Source organism: Camponotus floridanus, unplaced genomic scaffold, assembly GCF_003227725.1.
Source record: "Camponotus floridanus strain SB8 unplaced genomic scaffold, Cflo_v7.5 scaffold41, whole genome shotgun sequence".
In the NCBI taxonomy this organism is placed as follows: domain Eukaryota; kingdom Metazoa; phylum Arthropoda; class Insecta; order Hymenoptera; family Formicidae; genus Camponotus; species Camponotus floridanus.
The window spans coordinates 1526768-1549119 of NW_020229559.1; the positions used below are offsets into that span (position 1 = coordinate 1526768).

Below are 22352 nucleotides of genomic sequence, written 5' to 3' on the forward strand. Positions count from 1 at the left end.
GATGTACATTCACACCGTTCCTCAATTTGATTCCCCAAAATAATCAACTTTGGACACAGTGTGCTCGCACGCTTTAACGACATCGTTTATTACGCGCAAATTTTCGACGACCAATGCAAAACATTTCCCCGCGCGCCATAATTGCGATGACTCGATGCGTAGTTTATCGTGTTGCTCAATGCATTTTTCTCGTTTTAGGTCGGTCGTGACATTTCACAAAGAGTGCAGTTCCGGCTCGAACGATGGGGATGAGGCCATGGAGTTGGAATGCAGCTGCAGTTCAATGCAACTGCATTGAAAACAAGCCACGGTGCATCGAAGCCCGAGGCGCTTATAATCGTTATGTTTAGTCGCTTGTGTTCCTGCATTTTGCATGGTATTTACACTTCACTGAAATCTCATGAAAAAATGATAAAATAAACACCGATGCCGACCGGGCATCGCGCGCGCGGAAATAGGATATCGCCATATTTATTCTGGCTTCGTGTCATGCGCCTATTTATAATGGACGGCATTTACTAACTCGGCTGCATATTTTATCCTTCCCTGTTGCAATAATTCTGGATAATATCACCATTGCAAAAAATGACGCTGTTCGTGGGTCAAAGCGAATATTCCCCACCGAGTTTTTCCAATGATTTCATATACAATTTTAGCAAGAAGGAAATTATGATATGTCATTGTACAAGTAATATTTTATTGCTTATGTATATGTGTACAGTTTGCTTTTGCTACATTACACTAATAATTTATCTTATTGATAAAAATTTTTTAAATACAAAGCGTATTATATAAATTACTTGAACACTTCTAAAGAAAATATATATTTAAATATATTTTATCGAAATAATATAAATATCATTTATAAAGAATTACAATGTATTGTGAAGATTTAATTTTAATTAACATTCTTATAACCAATATTTAAAAATTTTTTTAAAAATTCTGTAAATGATATTTTCCTAAAATGTGCATAAAATTTCTTTTAAAATCTTTTCTCTGTATTATACTCAAAAATTTAAATTTTGGTAGCATCCTTTAAAACATTTCTTTTAGATAATTAAAATATCAATTCCAAAATATAATTACATTTAATATAATTTCTAATTAAATTTGCCTAACCATATATTCTACAATTCTTATTCGAAAAAAAGAAACTTGTCTCGTCAGCCTCTCGCGAACTTTAAAAAGCGATACAATCGACGGCGGCTAACGTCATCCACTTTGCTCGTCAAATAAACAACTCGATGAAACGGCACACGAATAAACTTGAGTCAAAGGAACGATTATCATCGCGTCGTATTTTGCTCGTCGATTTCGTCGGTTCGCACCACTTCGTGCTTCGTGTTTGTGCCGGCCATCGAACGACGGGCACGACACTCGCCGTGCAAAACTAAACAGACCACGAGGCGACGTTAAAGTGATGGCGCGAGTTAAACTGACAACCTTCGCCACTTTCCCGGAAGCATAAGCTATCTCGCCACGGCCTGTCGCTTTTGCCGCGAGTGTATTTTCATTGTCGCTTTTATCCTCCCTTCGCGATCGGTAACGCCGCGTGTTCACGTCGTGCGATCTCGCCGCGCGTTTGATTGTTTTCCGAATGAATGAGACGAAATTATAAATAGACTCACGATTTTCCGCTGCCGTCGCACCCTTCGTGCGTAGAACTACTGGATCAAGCGATGGAAGTTACGCATCATTGCTTTACATCTGTCAATCTACTCCAAATAAATGCACGTGATTTAATAAAAATTTATATTCAGTCTGTAAATAATTAGTTTAGAATAATTTATCGATTTGTAATACTTTTACAAATACATTTTATGCAGTGTATCATAAGATTTAAGCAAATTTTATATTAAAAATCAATTAAACCAATGTGAGGATTTAATATTCATTTTTTATTCTTATCGATGCTGTCTTTAGAAAATTCTACAGATCAAGTGAATGTTGTTTCCTCTATATTTAATTTAAATTAGTTTTAGAGGAAAGTTTAGCAAAATTGGTAACATTGGTAACATTGCTTATTTTATTATCAAAAATAGTAAGATACGAATTATGTATTTTTTAAAAAACTTTGAAAATATTATTGCGGCAAGTTTCACGTATTACCTTCGCTATATTTTCCACGTGTAAGATCGTTTTGCCTCAAAAATCCCACATGTAAGACAATTAAATCGCTTTCACGTAGATCACGAAATTTGAACCATCACCCCCGTTCCTTCGCAGAGCTATGAATTCTCATGCTAGAACAGCGAGGAACGTTTGCAGCCGGTCGAGGCGTAAGAGGCATGAGTGAAACGACTGAATACCGGTAAACAATCCTCCGACCGGTCTGACCGAGCCGGCCGGCCCATCTCTGATTGCTAATGAATCCTAACACTATTATGCATACAACAACTAAAAAAAACTTAGGTCGGAGCACGAGGGCAGGAGTCATTGGCCGTTCGTCCGTGTCTTCGCCTCTTTGTGCACGTTGCATCGCTCGCGCACACACGCACATAGCGATACATATACGCACACGAGAATCGCGATTGTGTGTCCGTGCGTACTGGGACAAAGAGTTGTGCAAACACGAGTTTACCAGCGGGGGACATTATTGCCCTGGACCCGGAGCAAGTTACCCGTCAGGCACTTCGTTAGCGCAATCCTTTTTGCTCGTTACCTTGCCGGTTACTTCGACCTCGATGCGTTACGATCGTTACGATACCTGTTTGTATGTGCGTACATACGCAGGTCCTCCGCCCCCATCGCGGCGCAAATGCCTTGCGAATAGCGACCAACTGGCTGGCCGGCACGTCGAGATTTCGGCGCGACGCGTCCACGCGGGAATTATTTTTCACGGGCGTCGCGAAATTGCAGCACGTGGGCAGTGCAACGTGGTGAAACGAATTGAAAAGATTTAAATTACATTATTCCCATACAACGCAGACCGTTGTTGTTACATTGCAGCAATATTGCGATGTTGCTACAATATTGCTGCAATGTAACAACAACGGTCTGTACTGTATGGATTGTAATATACTGCGAAAATATTGTACTTTATAAATAAAAAAGAGGGAGACAATCTCTCTCTCTCTCTCCCTCTCTCTTATAATTGATATATAAATAAAATCAATCCTTTTTATACAATTATTTCTGCTGAAAAATTATCTTCCCTTTTACATTTTATATATATAATGTATGTAAATACTCCATTTCTAGTTATCTTCTATAGTTCGAGGAAGCCACAATTACACTTCTGATTATAAACTCTGGTGCTTTTCTTTTACCAGAAGATACAATTATAACTATAAATGTAATAATAAAATACTATATAATAATAAATACTTGTTAACATTAATATAAATTTAATCCGTACGAAAATTCAAAAATAAACTCGTATAAATAGATGATATATCACATCAGATATATTTACATGTCTTCTAAATTAGTCAGTCTTCCCTTTTCCGTGCTTATTTCATAAAATGCAAATTAAGAGAATACATAAGAGAAATTGTATATTGCTCTTTCGGCAAATATCATTTTACATCGTGCATGCAATGGTTATTCCAACAAACAGTTATCATTATTTGCAATTTTCTAACCTTCGCTCCTTCATTATTCCTAGGAATCATTCTCAATTATATACAATCAGTGAAATAACTGATGTGCTCTGTCTGTAATTAGTAGACAATATATTTCATGCCCGTGTTGACGCTATCGGAGACGGTGCTGAGAGGCAATCGTACTCCCTCCCTCCCCAATTTTCCGTAGGGCGCGTGCGATGCATAATGCGTTTATTGCTTTTCGCAACAGTAGCACGTAACGTGCATTAACACCGATGAGCCGAGAAGTAAGACTGGAAAAGGGCTTTATGCAGCGAGGTGTGCACGCGATGACGTGATTCTATCGATTATTAAACGAATAATATGCATTCGCTCGCACTGCCCTGTACCATGTGCATCGAGCCACACAGGCAATTTGGGTATGCATCGTATGCACGAGTTTATGATCGCGCGAAAATCCGGAATGTTCGGCACGGAGTGATACGATGGAAACGAAATAGAGTTCACCGCGAAACTAATTTCATGGAACGGTTACAGCCGACGCCTCGAAAATACCGTTGCGGTTTTCTCAAATTAGAAGTTATACGGAGGGGACTTTTTTTCCCGTTCGATTTGCGACGATGCGACCGGTAAACATTTTTAGCGGCCGCGGCTTAATTAAGCTGCTTGAATATATTGAAAATATTTTTGTGAGAATAACACGTTTTAATCGCTACTTTGCGACGTAACCAACAGCATAGATTTTTAAATTCAAATTAATCTGTAATATAACTCTTCCTAATTCTTTATTCTATACATCTTAATCGCAGAATTTTTTGTTAATTCTATTTCGAATCAGGAAATAATATTTCTTTCAAAAAAGATAAGGAATATTTCGAATAACAACTTTTTATAATATAAGCAATTGTTATTTGCAATTACATGTTTAGAAAATCCAAACTAGTTTTCATAATTTATTGTACAATAAAAATTTTTATGCGATTATTCTCATAATCTTATATTTCTCTCATAATTTTTATCATACAAACAATAATGATGACTAATAAAATAAAATTGTGGAAAAGAAACTTGCGTTCTTTTTTAGCGTTAAATAAGTCGGCTTAATTATAAGATAATCATGGTAAGGATTAATCGCAAATTTTCGACGCTTGTTCTTTTTATTTCGATTTCTGGTACATGAGCGTCGCAAAGTTTCAGGTGTGCTGGGGATGAGGGAGAGTCGATTTATCGCAAAACGTAGGAAGAATCGAACGGAAGAGCCCCGCGGGCTTTGCACACGGCACGATGATCCACCGTCACCCTCCCCCGCGCGCACGAGGGCGTATAACGCGAGTCGAGAGGGTGCAACAATAGCGAGACAGTTACTGTCAACACACTCGGTGCACATTAGTTGTTTCGCGGAAGCGGCTAAAATGTAAAACGAGGATCCCCGGGAACAAAAGGAACGTAGCGGGTGGAAAAGGTATAGGATCAATACAATAGTATATTTGTACAGACCGACTGATGAGGGGTGGTGCCTTGCAAGTGGGAGGCCTCGCACGGGGTCGGCAATGCCTGTCCACGATGGGTATGCCTGTTGTTTACAGTGAAATACAGGAAGCGCAAGAGATCAAAAAGAAGAAAAAAGAAACTCGAAACACATCAAACTCGTCTCGATGTCAAAGCTGATTCACAAGCGCATCCGAATATAATGTTATATAAGCTTCTAAAGTTTTCGGGGATATTTTTATGCTAAAAGTCAATAAATTATTTAAGATTCACGAGCATCAAAGAATTATATTTATCTAAAAAATGCAACAAACAATAGTAATAACAAAAATGCAATATTACTTTCTTTAGGATAATCATTGCATAAATTTTCATAATAGAAATATTTATAATAGAGGTCATCAGGGAAGACAAATAATCCAATTATAAACAAGGAAGATACTAATGACTTCATGCATTATTAGAGTGAAATTGTCAGGCATAATAATCGACAGAACATTATAATTATTGGTTATTTCACAAAAACAATAATGTAATAGAATATAGGATGATAGTAAGAATTATTACTCGCTCATAAGAAAAACATGCGATACAATGAACGATGACAATTTTCACCGAGTTCAAACATCATTAGAGTATACACAGGATCGATTAAGTAGCCCATATTTATGCCAATTCCCTGGATAAGGAGAAATGGCTCACAAATGGAAGACACAACCCTCCGGTTGGCATTGCTTGTGGATGTTAGTTGTTTACCATGTAAGGGCGCCAAGAAAGGGTGCCAAGAAGGTAGGAGAGAGGCGAGCACATACTATTATAGTGTGTATACAATGTTTTGCCATAGTAAAACCACCACAGCCACCGCTAAATTTGTATACTACGAACATGTATCGGTTTATCCGCGCACAGGAGATGGAAACATGTCATGGTGAATGAAATGTCTAATCATAATTGATAAATCGCATCAGTTTAAACGATATTCATAACATTCGATCCACATAAATTCATGTAAACGATTACTCTCCTATTAATATATAATTATATATATTCAAATTTTGAAAGTATAATATTATATATAAATTAAAATAGTTTGAGACGAGCCAATATTATTTTACAACTTGGGATAAAGAATAAGAATTTTATTTCTTCATGTAATACTTTCTTTACCATTTGTTGTACAACCTACAAACTAATGTTGTTTGTATTCGTTCAATGATAATAAAGTATAATAATGTCCTAGAAAAAGAGCAAATGTTTAAATTGCAAAATACCGTATACTGTTTGTTGAAAATTTCTCGACAAACATACAAACCGTACATCTGTTTGCAATAGCCTCATTTGTGCCGATGTGTAAGCATAATAAGAGCTTATTGATCTAGAGGGTATAATTATGGTTCTCATGCTCGATTCATGCAAGGGAGATCTACTGTTTTTATAGTAATTACCGCGAAACCATACCGTATTATGTCTTTGTCGTTTGAGTCTTTGAAGATAATCTCTCCTCACAATAATTTCAGAGAATATAATGCTAATAACGATATGCGTACGTTATTTTTCTTTCCGAATAATGTAATTATTTAGAATAATAAATAATTATTTTCATAAAAAATACATCTATAGAATTTATACTTGTATAAAAGTCAAAGTCAATAGTCAAGTTTGATCTAAAATTAAAATTTTAAATTAAATTGTTAAATAATCTTCTTATCGCATTTTTAACTTGTACGTTTTGGTTTTTATATAACAAGTCTAACGCAATAATAGCGCATCTGAAAAGCCTGGCAAGTTAAATATATTTAAACACGGTGCACCGATCGATGTAAATCGCGCAGTTTAAATCATCATTAATACGTTTAATCGGGTATTCCGCGTAGCGAGATGTAATGTTTGTTTTTGCCGCGAGATCAAATTGTAATTGTTCGTATCGACAGAAATGAAAATTGCAACGAACAAGGTGAATCGCGGATACGACTGACTAGCAACAATTCTCGGCATACGAGCACTCGAAATCATTATGTCATATCTACTTCATTTGTCCAACCTGGTTGCGTATATTCACGTTGGTATGCACGCATTTGCGTTGCTAACCCCATTCTCCGTGATGTATACGCTTCATTCTTATTCGAATTTTTTAACTATACCACTTTTTACTCTGGCACTAAATATCGAAGAGAAACGTAAAGGATTTTTTCCTTTTGCTTCGTATTTTGTTTAAGTCAAGTTGGTATTAATGCTTTCGGATTGAAAAGTCTTACGATATAATTTTCGTTGAATCATCAATATTTATTTATATGCAAATTACATACGAAAAAATATTTTTCATACTGCTAGATTCGCAAAAATTCGAAGTAATCGCGGAATTTTCGATGCACGTTCCACCGATTATGTAGTTATGTGTAACAGAATTGAATTTACCAAGCGAACATATAACGATACTAGCGGACAACGGGTCTGATAATTAGCAAATATGCAATACCTGTGATTAGAGTAATAGTTTGGCAAATAGAATATTTTCATTTGACAGGTATGTGTTCTCTGTAACGTTTACGACGGGTTTGGCAGGCAACAAAGAGCCCGGTTTGCAAAATGAGGATCGAAAATCAAAGCCCACTTAATAATGCGCTGATGAAATCATTCGCGCTCGTACAGCCGGGCATCGAAAATGTCAGACGCTGAGAGGCATTGTTCGTAATATATTTTTGATTAAGTGGCCGGAATAACGGCGATAAATAATAAAACGGTGCACTTGTTTACGGGAAACCGCAATTGAATCAACGCGAGTACGCCTGTGCGCGTCTACGCAATCGCGAAAAATCAAACGCGCGCCGATGCTTACATGAATGTAACAATATCGATAATATATGGCGCAATGGGGGATTGATGCGAAAGACCGAAAATAATTTTGTTATTATATAGAGAAGAGAAAAACTACAATTCTCGGAGCATAAAATCAAAATTTTTCAGGAATAAATTAATAAATTTTTCAGGAATAATTAAATACTTTTTATAAAAATATAGTTGATTTAAAGAGCAATAGAAATTTCATTAATATTATAAAAAATATGTATCTAAATTAATTTCAATTTTATAATTGCAAATTTTTATTACACTTGACATATACTTTTTCTCTGAGTTTTCACTTAAGAAAAATTTATAATTCGATGTATTTTACAAAAACATTAAGTTTTCATATAATAATTATTATAAATCATTTAGAATCGCACACACCTTACTAGATTATTCTGTAATATACGACAACTAATAATTTATCCATCTAGGATAATTACGAATGTACGTCAATACTGAAGTCTAATCTGGTTCTACTAGTTTATGAGTGAATAAATTAAATGTGAGATGGAAACTTGAATTGGAAGGAATATAACGCGCGCAAGTCGAGAAGGTATAACGCAAAAGAATTCGATGACAGTATCTCGATATACCCTGGAGACGTTTTCTCACCCTTTCTACACAATCATGTGAGAGGAAAAGGTTGAACAGAGATACACGGCCGTGTCGCAAAGAACCCGGATCTCAATCCCTCGATTTCCGACGCTCTTCCTGAAATAATCCTCGCGGACGACACGTCGGACGGGCGGTTACGCACACGCGTATGCGTGTCGAGAGGGGTGCGAGACTTACATATGACAAAAATTCAGCATGCTCCTTCCTGCCTGCTTTCCTTCCTCTTGCTGACACTTATGGCCCAGGGCCATAGCGAGTATTATTATTTTCATTCCTTCTCGCATGTCTGTCTGTCTGTCTGTCTGTCTGTCTGTCTGTCTGTCTGTCTGTATGTATGTCTGTCTGTCCGTTCGTCAGTTCGTCCATCAGCTCCGTTCTTCCTTTCCGCGTTTGTCTCTTCTGTCTGGCCACGCACCTTTTCTCACATCGCGAAAATCTCTTTTCAGATGCTTTCGAGGGCTCTCCCCGAAGCGAGCCTCTTCCGTCCTTCTCTCCGCGAGAGACGGGGCTCTTAGTTTTTTGCGCACGACACGTGACTGAAAGTCCTCGGGGCCGCCTTTGTTACCAGGACGTTGTCTCTCTTGCGATGCAACCTGCCCGTCTTGTCGACGGGCTTTACCAGGGGGGAAAGTGGAGCATCTATACTAATTATGCGCATTTTTCCACACGACAATACGAGAAGCAAACGTGAAAGAAAGATTTGATCGTTAAAATGATTAATATATGTATTATTTAAATGTTATTAAATTCTTTAATTGTGTATCGTATAATAGAACTTTTTATACTCGTACAGAATTGTTCGTTCAAGTTAGATGACAGTTGTCCAAACTGTACATATGGCCATGATAAATGTCTGTCATGGTTATAATAATCAAGAAGTATTTACAAATAAATTGAAAAAGTGAAAGCATAATTCAGCTTTTCCTACAAAATGTTGAAATTTTATTTTATTCAAAAGCATAAATATAAAAAAATCACATATTTATTTTATAATTATTTTATAATTATTAAAAATTATTTTAAACATGATTTTCCGATATCAGTTATACTATTACATAATTAATAAACAAGATATTATCATCTATATAATTTAGATCTCTAATTTGATGCTCTCATCACATTTTTTATTAGAATATAAAAATTTTGAAAATCGAAAAGATGAAAAAAAAACATCACGTTTCAGATGCATGCAACGTCTTACAGTCTTAAATCATATTAGGCCGCATGAAGTCTTTTTATCGCTTCTCACGTTATCTCTCGTAGACTCGTTCTCGTTCTTATTTGTTTCGCTTATCCACCTCCGTTCTTGAGGCTCGCCGAGATTTCGCGGCAATTTACTTTATGCGCGTTACATCGTTTTCCGCCCTCTCGCTTCCGCCTATCGTAGCGTACCTACCCCAACTGTCTCTTCCGAAGACTCACCCTCGCGGTATTCTTATGGAACTCGACAGTGTCCGATACACACACCTGCACGCGTGTGTATTGCGTGTACGTGTAAACTGTACGACGATGTGTTGGTTTCTATCGCCGAGGCGGCCCCGAATGTTCTCTTCTGCACTTATTTCCCGCTAATTCACCCCTCAAGACCGCTTACGCCTCTTACCACTGTCTACCAAGCAGGTTAGCTTTTTTCTCACGTGCCGCGAAGCAGTTCTCGTTAAGCGGTTAAGGGTGAACTCGGTAAAGAGGGGCTGTAAATTCATTGACTGGCGAAAATACCCCTTGGAATTCCCAGAAAAAAAGCGTCTTCCGAGCAATTCCGGTGCTAGGTTTACTCGGCGTCACGCCTAAATCGCCCAAAGATAAGATCAAGATTCTGAGACCCCTACATTTAACAAATAATTGCGTACACTAGATATATTTTATATCTAGTGTACGTATTATTTATAATTTTTATTTAATTCGTACGTATTATTTATAATTTTATTTTATTTAATAAAACGTAAACTCTTTTAACAATATATGTATCATTATCTGTATTATTATGTAAAATTTAATTTAATATTGTTATAAAATTTTTAAAAATTCGTATGTTATCAAACATAATTTTTCAAAATATCTAATACATATTATGTTTGATTTTTCAAATACGGAATAACCGATATAATGAAAACATCTGATTTAACATCTGATTGTAATATTTTCAACGAAACATTTGACGTAAAATAACGATATCTCTGATTCGCTGTAAATTTCCATCTTTATACCCATAATTATTATTGCACGAGATACGATCTGTAAAATCGCTCCGACAATGCCAATCTTCTCAAAGAAGAGAAAACGTTATCCGCGCTGAGATTTGTCAACCCCTTCAGCACGAGGAAGTATGAAAATATTTTCGCTGAGTGGTGGATGCGGATAAATGCATAGGCGATGTGGCGTCGCAAAAATAACACACGATGGAAATTTGTCCAGGAAAACGCGCTCGGACACGCCGGCGAGTGATCGACGCGACGTCGAGGATCATTCCCTCTCGAAATACGACCGCGTATATAATTATCAAACAAAATCTACAACCCGAAGAGAGAATCGCGCGAGGGTCGCGGCCGGGCGTTACAAACGCATTTACATTCGGTACTTGACAAGAGCCAACAAAGGGTCTCGGCCGCCGGAATGTTCACCGTAAATAAGCATTACGATATAATTTTCTGTCACAACAATGGCCGCCGGTGTTACAAAAGGTTTAGCCACGAGGCGGCGGCCGTCGGCTACCACCGCGGACAATGAGAACGGCCGCGTTATGCCGTAAATTGATTTGCGAAAGCGTTCCTGAAAAAGCCCTCCGCGGCGAGAACTACGGTCCCACCGCCGTCGTACGTGCCGGTAGGTCCGCGGGGTAGCGAAGGGGGTTGGGCGCGAGCTTTTGAGCTTATACCGCAAAAATTACGTCGCGGCAGGGATTGTATTTATGTTACATAATTACGCCACGCGCGACCGGCTGGATAGAGATCGCAGGGGGAGAGAGGAGGAAAGCCGGGGGGGGGGAGGTGGCTATGGTAAGCGAACAAACCAGGGGGATGGAAAAAAAGCGGAAAAGCTGGAAAAGTTTTTCGGCGGCTGGCCGGTCTGAGCGAGCGAGCGAGCGAGCAATACCATCCGGCTAATGAATAGAAATAATTCTCGTGCAATTGTGCTTTTCGGTAGTTTTCAATTAACACACCGTCGCCAAATCGGCGAGCCAAACCGACGAGCATCGCGCAACGAATAGCGCAACGTGGCGCGGCTTTAAGTTTTTATGCCGTTGAAAACGCGCCTTGCGGCTCGTAATTATAATTTTCTGCCAGGCGGCGAGTTGGCGCGTGCGCGTTGCACAGAGATTTCCTTCTGTTTTTTTTTCTCTCTCTCTCCTCTCCCCGCATTTTTCTCCCGAATCCTTTGTTCGCCTTTTTCGAGGTGCAACGCGCTCCGATTCCCAAATACACGCGCATTCTGCCTCCCGCGATGAATCTGCGGCTCCTCGTACGCCGCAGACTCGCGAGAATGTACTATCTTCCGTTCGCATATTTTAGAAATTTTATTTAAAGTATTAACTTCGATCGGTGTAATAAGAACTCTGATTGTTAAGTACTTTATAACATTAAACGTAAATCGATAAAGAATAAAATAAAACATTAATAACGGAGGTATTTTAATTAGAGGAGTAGAGATTAAATGTCATTTATATGATATAATTTTATTTCAAATAATGAGATTTATTAATCATAAAGAAGTCGAGTGCCCCCTCCTACGTGATACCTGCGATGCTTCAACTTTAACACATTTAACCGATTCCACTTTAACTGATCTTAAATCCGTGTATATCTCGCAGTCACACCGGGATCTTTTCGCGACTACTGTCAACGCAAAATCCTGCAAAATAAATCGCGTCTCTCGGTGATCCCTGGTAATATTTGTCTTTCATCGGGGCCATTTTACAAGATTCACTATCTGCTCGACTTTCTAGGCAAGAAAGACGAAATCAGAAACGGTCATGGACGTGCTCGGACACGCACCCATACCGTGACGGGACTGAAAAAGGGATGCCCTCGTGATTCTCTGACTTGTTGGCCAGGGTGGCGGAACACGGACGAGGCTCCCACGGGATAAAATGGGTTATCAGATGCGAAACTCTGCGTGGAAATGTAAAGGCACCCTGACAAATCGGTTTCTATTACCGAGCAACGGTGGATCGTCTTTTTATATATTGGTGGCATTATTTCGCGTGCTTTTCGGTTATATTCACCATATTCACTTGGTGATTTTCTTAATAGAATAATATTTTTTGGTATTTTAAAAAAAAGCTACTAAATTTTGTTATATATTTTGCTAAATATTTTATATATATTTTATTTATACATTTTATTATTTTATTTATATATTTTACTAAATATTTTATATATATTTCATTCTTTTATATATTTTTTATATATTAATACCCGTATTTAATCAAATAGAGCACCAATATTAATTATTAGTTAATATTACGCAATAAATCATCGATCAAAATTCAATCATTAATGGATACATTTTGAAGATAAAATTTATTTATAATTATTATATATATTTATTCATTTTTCTTTTCACATATTTTATTTAATTTAAAAGTTTTTTTACTCTTGTTATCACACAATGTGTGTGTACGTGTGCATCATATCATAATAGATTCATGGAATAGATTCATTATAATAGATTCATAATACATGCTATTTTTTATCGAATATTTTTCTTTCCTCGATACAATTTTCAATTGTTGAAACCATTTTTATTACGAATCAATTTGCATATATAATCGTCGTTTTACCCAAGCTGTAATGTAACTTCTTTTTGACATTTCTTAAAATTGACGTTACCTTTTATCACATACGTTACATGTGGATGGCGACGTAAAATCCGCTTTTGATTTACAATTAAGATTGCTCGTTACTTTTATTACAGTTAATAGAATGATTGACCATGGAATTCCCAGCGCATCTCTGCCCTCTGACACAATATAATCGGCGCGTAATCATCCCATTGTTTGCCGAGAAATTAAATGGGCAGTACATTCGCGTTGCTGGAGTGCTCGCGGACGATTGTCACAATATCCGATAATAGCATTTATTATTGCTATTCGCATTTTTGTTTAACGAAACGTTGATCATAGGTAGCCGGGTTATATTTTGATCGTCTGAATTGCTTCCCGTGCAATCGATTAATACGTTACCATAGAAATCAATTTTATTACCACGTTTAATTTATAGCCGATCATGACAGATTTAGTCAAAACGTTAATTTCATTTAACAAATTATGACATCGATAGCTAAAGATATATTAAGATAATGTATGTCACGAAAATTTTGGCACACATATATGATAGCTTAAGAAATATATTTTTGCGATACGAATAATGAGATAAAATAATGAACAGTATATATATATATATATATATATATATATATATATATATATATACTGTTCATTATTTTATCTCATTATTCGTATCGCAAAAATATATTTCTTAAGCTATCATATATGTGTGCCAAAATTTTCGTGACATACATTATCTTATATTTATTTATATATATATATATATATATATTATATATATATATATATATATATATATATATATAAATAATGCCTATATATATATATATATATATATATATATAGGCATTATTTATATATATATATATATATATATATATATATATATATAATTATTAATAAAAGATGCATGGAAATTGTGATTTTATGAAGAATATATTTATACGTACCTTTATCATTACGTATCTTTTGCACAATTGAAGTATAAATATATTCTTCATAAAATCACAATTTCCATGCATCTTTGTCAAATTATTGGAACAAGATATATTTTAAGGTATAATTTTTATAAAATTTTTCACGATATGCTTTACGAAATAAATAACTAGTACTCTTATTTGTGTCAACTGATTCGATCCCCTTATTTATACCTTATTAGAAGATTTATTAAAGTTATATGCAATACATTAATTTCAACGCATGATGGTGTTGAAATAAACGTACTTATCTAAGAAAGTCAATTACAGGTGGCGATCGAGACTCGGCGAGGATTGTGTAATACTATTGGCCGAGCAGTTTTTTCACAATTGCGTGAGATATTTATTTATAATTACCACAAAGGAGAACGCACGCCAATTATTTTCAACCGCACGATTGCGAACTACAAAAGTGAATAAATAATGTAAAAATGTTAATTGTCGTCAGCACTGGGCGTCACTGTGAGAACACAAAGGACAAAGGTATAATGATATATCGCCGGCATATATTATTATCAGTTTCAGGGAAACGCAAATTTCCCGGAGGCAGGAAAGCTCTCTCCCGGCCGCTCTGCGCTTTTAAAAATAAATTCGAACGAAAGAAATATCAATTAACACGCTCAATAACGCAAGCAATATCCCGAGCGTTCATCCGAAACCACCCTCTATGCGGTTAGTACGCAGGCAGGCGGGAAACGCGCTATACCCGTTCATATACAAGAGGATAAAGCAACCCCCACTTGGCCGGCAGCAAATAATTAGTATCTTAGTAATATCGGGAATGCGTTTAACGTTAGCGACTAACTTGGCTCCTTAATTAATTAAAACAAATGATGAAACTATTTGACCGTATATTGAGTTAAAATGCATAAGTTGTAGTTATTTGATTTATTAAGGTCAGAACTTTTGTCATTTTTACAGTTTTGTTTATATTCTTTCTCTATATATGTTTTATAGAAATTTTCAAACGCTTTTTGCTTAAATTATGTACAAGCGAAAGCTAGCAAAGAAAGGGAGAGCGTAAAAATGACTGATGTGTAGTGAAAATTAATTTGAAAAAACATCTTTTATAAAAGAAAAAAACTACGAGTCAGCGCATCTGCATTTTTAAAACAATCAGATATCCTCCGCGAATCTATTCAGATTCGCGAGCCAAGGAAAAAAGTATACAATGTGTAACGTCCCTCGTAACAGGCCAACTTCCGGCTACACCACCCGTCTACACATTATATCGTCAATATAACGCAGACCGTTATACAATTTCAGTCATGTTTTAATTAGCTAGAATACTAATGTACCGCGCGAGCAAGTAAAGCCAATGAACGCCTTGTTGACCCGAACACATTCCGGACGTAAGCCAACTACATCCCCATGACCACCGAGTTCCCGCAAACATCCGACACATATCGCGCACCCCATATATTAGTCAAAACGAATAGTGAAAAAAGTAAAATCTTGTCACGAATTAGTCTCTCGCTGATAATCTTTAATTTCTCTCTCTCTCTCTCTCCCCCCCCCCTCTCTCTCTCTCAATACGTCCTCTTCCGAGAGATATAAATTATGCATGTGTTGTGCGTGATTAATTCTTTATACTTAAAATATAATTGAAAATAAAAAATATTACATTTGCAATCTTATAATTGAAAATAATTGAAAATAAAAAATATTACATTTGCAGTTTTATAATTCTGCTAATAATTATTTTTTAATGAGAATGTTACTAATTACCATATATAAATTTTCAAATTTATCTATAAAAATAAATAAAACCTTATTCACTGTATTTATATAATTTTATACTTTATATTAATTTATATAATATTATGAATAAAGTATGTTTAAATAAAATTCCAATTCGTCGCAATATTTGTCGATTCGAGAGAGCGATAATTCTCGAGGTCTCGGCGGGAAAAAGAACCTTCGGAAAATGACGACGTAAAATACGCAGCGTAGATAGAGAGAGGGTTGAAAAGAGCAGCACGTGAGATTAAGAACGCATTTTCCTTCCCTTCGCTTTATGGGACAGACGAGACATCGATAATCGTGTTTGTTGTACGAATGCTGATACGAAACTTCAGGAATGCCGCTCAGCCAAGAAGCAAGGGAGGTTTACGACTTAAGAAGTATTATGTCACCCAAGTATTCGCGCGACATCCTCTTCTTATCCCCGATTCCCACCCCGCATTCGCCCAAATCGTGGTTCCTTATGTGCATCGGGAGTTGTACGACGCCGAAATTTTGACAACGTTCGTCGCCAACAGCAATAACGTTTTAGGGTCGGCGCACATGAAGGGTGAGCTTTGATCGCGCGAATTTACGAAGACCGGGGACACTTTGGCTCGCGACAAAAGTTTTAATATTTGTTTAAATATTCAGAGAAGGAATCGCGACGCCTGATAATCGAAAGAAACATCGATTTTCTTTTAAAAATTTGAATCAACACGTTTATGTATCCGTTTTAGCTCAAACTTTTATGTGAGTTTTGTTTTATCAATTTTTAAAAAAATTCAATTTTTCCGCAAAATTTTTTATGATTCGATATATATATAATTAAACTTTTACTATCAACTAAATGTAAAATTCACAGTCTTTTATATCATTTCTACGTTTAAGTTTTACAATCTATCTTTAAGTAAGCATGATTTCTATTAATTCAAAATTGTGATATTTTAATTAATTAGAATTAGAGAGATGAAGTGTATGTATGTGTTGTGTGCTATATAAGTTATTAAATTCTAAAACCTTAAGAGAACGAGCGATAACTTTAAGCATTCTATAAATTGCGGAAGCTCTTAGAATTAGATTGCCCAACGCTACGATAAATACTTTCACTCACATCAACAAGCCACGTCACTGTGTCTCAGAAGCCAGGGAAGTATACACCACTGACCTAAAATAAAATTGATTTCAAACCATTAATTTCACGTCATAAATATCATAATTAGAAATTGATCGTAGTTAGGTATTATTTTTATAAATAATTGCTATTAATTATCTATTTGTTCTACTTTTAATGTTATTATTTAATTATTTCTACCATATAATTGGTTATCTGTAAAATTATATTATATTATCAAAAATAATCTGAAGATAAAATAACCAGATATAATTAAAAATCTATAAAAAATTATGCACTCATTTTCGAAAGATTAATATGTGAGTCATAATCATGCCTACGTGCAAAAGAAGGAGAGAATAAAAATATTAAAAAAAGCATAATGCTCAACCTTCCCAACATCTCTCGCAATGCATGCAACGACAAACCGGCCCCGCAGTATTCATTCTATAACAGAGAGGAACAATACTCTCGTGTCTGAGACTATCAATCCCATTTCAATGCCATTACGATGCATCCTTCGACTCTACGGTGCCGTTAATTAACGAACTCGAAAAGTACCGCGTAGAAAGTCCCGTTCGTCTCGGAACGTCAACGGGAGAGAGAGGTGGATCCATCGGGGTAGCGGCGAGCGTAGGACGGAAGCGCGCACGTATAAAGGGTCGGTGTCTGGCCAGACGGGCAGAAATGAAGCAGCAAGGGTTTTGTTTGTCCGGCTGTCCACCCCTTTCCTTCCTCCGTTCAAGCCTTTCCCTCCCTCCTCCCCTCCTCCCGCCAACCTCGCGAACTGCTCCGTTCTGCGATCCCCGTAGTACCCTTCATCACCTCCTCTTCCCCGACTCCGGCTCCCTCGGCAGCCCCTCCTTACGCCGTCCACCTCCCCTGGCCGTATAACAATGCACGTGTGTACACTGTTTGCCCATATCCTCCCGCATATATCTTCGCGAGCTATAATATTGATTACTTCGGGCGAATTTCAGGCTGAGCGGCGCGAGCTGAGACCGTTTCTCTGACTCAAACCGCCACGCTGCGCCGACAACCCCTACGCGAGCCACCCCCGCGGCGTGCGCGGTCGGCCTTCACAGTCAATCTCTCGTTGTCGACGCCGTCGACCACCCTTCCCGCCTCCCTCCCTTATATATCTCCGACGTTCGACGTCGCAATGCAGACTTTTCGCTCATTGCGATTCATTCCGGCGACTCGGAGATCTCGGGTTTGTCACTACATTTTGAAACAGCGACGATGTATTCCATATCTAAGACACGGAACGTCCAAAGTTTCGTCGCATCGCGAAGCTTTAGGAACATCTGCTCAACAGTTTGAAAAAGTAATCAAATTCATGTGAAGAAAAAAAAACAATGTTCTCGCGGATTTATAATATAAATATATAATACCAATGTAATATTTATGCACAGAAGCGCAAAAAAAAATTACAACCACATTTCCCCACGCGGAGTTTATAAAATCTCTTTTTGTCACATAATGTGTGTATATAAAATTAAAAACCGTAGTAAAACTCACATATAAGGCCATATAATTAGTTTCTCTCTCTCAATATTTTTCCTCCCATCATGCAACCCCCTTAAGCGGCCAATAAAAAGCGTGAATCTCCTACTGCATCACCGAAAGGTCGACCGACCGACCTTTCAAATGCAAGGCGTATTAAAAGCGCGAACGGTGCGCAGGAAAAAGTATAAACGAAAAGCGCAACAATACCAAAAAAGCGTTATAACTATTGCGCGTAACGTCGGACACTGAAAGAACCATCGTTCCATTCCGGCAAATACCGCGCGACTTAAATTGCGTCACGGTCCTTCCAGCTATCCCGTGAACATTTAATTCCATTCGCGAACCAACCCTCCCCCGTCTCTCGTCCGCTCCCGACCCCTTTCGGCCCTTCCCATCCCCTCGGCTCGCATCAGCACCAAGTCCGTATGTCGCGAATCGAAGTACAAAGAAGCAATAGTAGAAATAAGATAATTGCTATTACAATCGCAATTTCATCCAGGACGACCAGGAACCTTGGTGATAAAGGGAACGCGGCGGGGGTGTAGGGCGGGGGTGGAACGAGAAAGCGGGGAGGGGAGGAAGGTGGAGAAGGACGCGACTGCCGCAGAGAGCTGAACTACAAAGTACGTTAATGTCGTGCTCACACCCCCGTGCACCCCCAGCGCCATTCCGATGCCGCAGACAGTTTGTTGTCGAAGCTTCGGGGATTACACAAATGAGGTTGTTCAGCGGGAGAAATGTACATTCCGCTACAAAGCCGGACTCGCGCGCGCGCGCGCGCACACGCTCTCGTGTGCCACGCACGGAATTAAAAAGCAGGGTGGAAGAGCGAAGGTGAAAAGTGCCGCTCTCTCTGCCGCGATCGCCCCCCTCCCCCCGCTCCCCGCCCCCTCCCCCCGCGCCGCGGACAATATTTTCTTTGCTGAAAGCCGGCGCGCCGTAGAATGGATTTTCATCGGAGAGCGGCGTTTGAGCCCTTCAAGAACGGAATTCGTTTTTATCGGATACGCGCTCTCACATGCGGAATATCGCCGCAGCGAGACCGATGTAGTTTTTAAAAATAGCATCCTTCGACCTCGATCGTCGCCGTCAGCAACTCGAACATATCGTGACGCGTTGACGCGCGTCGCTAAATCTACGATATACCGCCTCGCGGCGCGCTTTGACAAATTGTGTCGCTTTTAAATTAATGTCGCGAAAGGAAAAACATTATCTCCTTCCGCGAGAATAAATACGACGCGCTGACATCTTACTTAATGCGTAATAGCGCAAGAGACTTGTGTCTTGTATCAGTCTGTCTAATTTATTGCTCTCATAAATTTCTTTTTTTTTTTTTCACAATTGACTACCTGTAAAAAATATCAGATAAATCACATTTTATGAAGAATACAATATAGTAAGAATAATTACATTACTTAATTTATAAGAATCATATATGTCGAAAAATTTTGTACACTTATAAATATTGGAGATGATTTGGGTCGAATAAACAGTAATAATTTTTGGAATAAAGAGAGAAGAAAGCTTAACTATTTGTCTGATCTTTCGCGAATAGTAGTGAAATTCTATGTTCTAAAGTTTGTCCGTTCTTCTCAGGAAGGAACAGGATGGCAGCAGTCGATAGTGACGTCGGCGGAAACTAGTTAGGTCGGGAACCAACAGTCCGAGGGGGTTGTAACGGAGGCGGCCCTCGTGCCAGCGCACCATAGGGACCGTAGGGATAGTAATTGTATACGTACTAGGAGAATGGCAAGGTAAACAAAACTATGTAAGATTGCCCCATTAATATACATATCTCTTGGTTCAGTCGAGCCGTGAGAGAACCAACCGCGCCTCTGAACCGCCAATGGGGTGAGTAGTCTTGGCCTCAGACTTTGGGGTTAGGCTCGCTCAAGAGCAAGGAGGGTACACAATGGATATTGAGACCATAATTTACGGCTGATTGTTAGCCTCGCGATCTATGGATTCTTGCGTCTCGCCGCGCGTCCTCCGCCTCCCGTTCGAACGCCTTCTAACAACTCTCGCTTCCACGTCGAATTTGTGTTAGGCCCGTAATAAGTATGGGATACGTGTGCACCGGGCGGAAGCGAAGGTATTAGAGGAATCCCGCGGGAGCGATCGGTATGGGTTTATGAAAGACGCCGCGGGACCGTCTCATCATGACGCAGATTTTCTATTAACCTTACACGAGAAAAATGTCAACCATTCCTGACAAAATATAATATCTTGCATTTGCAAATAATATTATTTATAAAATTTTATTTTTAAGTATTTATCAAGATTTAGTATTATAAATATATATGACTTGAGAATAATTTCCAATTAATAATAATAAATTTAGAGATACTATTTTTAATATAAATTTGATAAGTATTAAATAATTTTGCTTTTATGCATATTGCCTTTACGAAAAATATAGTGAATTATATATTCATTAATGCACACGCATATATATTAAGTATATTGTTTCATTATATTTCTATAAATATTATGTTATATAAATATTTAAAAAATTAATAAAATAGTATCTTTGAAATTTCACCATATCAAGCGAGACTTATAAGCATAATTAGCCGGAGTTGAAAGATCGTTTTCGCATGAGGTCAGTTACCCTCTGCTTACTCAACTGGCTTTGCAACAAGAACGGTTATAAATTAATTACGAGGGTCAAATTCACAACTGGGTCCCGTTCCATGGTCTGGGATTGGAGGAGACGAATGTCTTACTAGTTTCACTCGTAGCTCGAGGGACCGCGCAAGGAGGAGACGATGTTTGGTCTTCCTTACAAGGGGCAGACCGGCCGGCCAAGCTCTGCCTGCCACTTACCGAAGGATAATAACGTAGTAATCCTGCCATGAGACACGGATGAAGTCCTTAATAACCCCATAAACCCGAGATATATCTTGCATATCAATATACGCCGGGGTGAACGTGTCGCTGCAATACATACATTTGCGTTATCTCTCGCTAATTAAACAAGCGATTCGTATTAAATTCTCTCGCAATCAAAAGATATTGCAGTAGCGTTAAAAGCGTTATTTAAGTCATTAATTACAGTCGGTTAAGCGATAATTGTTTCCGTCAATATTTCATTCGGAATTAATCACAAAATGGATAATTAGACAAATTTTTCATATTCCTTCTTTACGCGCACGTAAAGTGGGACTTGACGTTTGATATTTTATTATGAGTACTATCAAATTAACAAACCTTTACATACATATAGGTCTGTAATATAGTTATGAAATTCATCGAATAAATATGCATAGATATAAATATGGCTCGCGCATAAATTTTACACGTCGGGCTATGAAAACTCCGGCAAAATCAAAATCTGTTTTCTGCGCATCTACGATATCGAGGACAACGAGAACGATCGATAATTAATAAGTCGATTGTCGGCACGAGGCGGTATTTCATATTTGAGGGCGAGCGGGCGTTACATTTTTCCGCATTCTCGCGAAACGAAACTATCGGGAAAAATGATACGGCGAAAAATCGCAGCCTGCGGCGCACACGCCGCGCCGCTTGTCAATTTTGCACCTTTCAATTCGATTTGGAAAGTATCGTGGGGAAATAGTATCGAAATATCGTTTATACGTCTCTCTAAATCAGGCACTTCGTATCGGGCTTGTTGAGGTCGGTTGCATTCCTATCGCGCTATGTAACGTAACATGAATTTGCAGGAATTCACGATATAATCACAAATTAATTACGACGGCTTTATTGAAGTTCGCGGCGATTTT

At 37.9% G+C, this 22352-nt stretch overlaps 1 protein-coding gene across 6 annotated transcripts in view; it reads right to left on the reverse strand.

Annotated features, from left to right (window-relative positions):
• The window catches only part of LOC105256333 (forkhead box protein P1), a 281566-nt gene that overhangs the window by 166488 nt on the left and 92726 nt on the right, over positions 1–22352 (reverse strand). For 3 of the 6 annotated variants that reach the window (XM_011266163.3, XM_020029092.2, XM_011266162.3), the window contains one exon: positions 17098–17151. The exons of the other annotated variants lie outside the window; for them this stretch is intronic. The gene's annotated coding sequence lies outside the window, so the exon portion shown is untranslated. The remainder of the gene's footprint in view (positions 1–17097; positions 17152–22352) is intronic. 6 annotated transcript variants of the gene reach the window in all.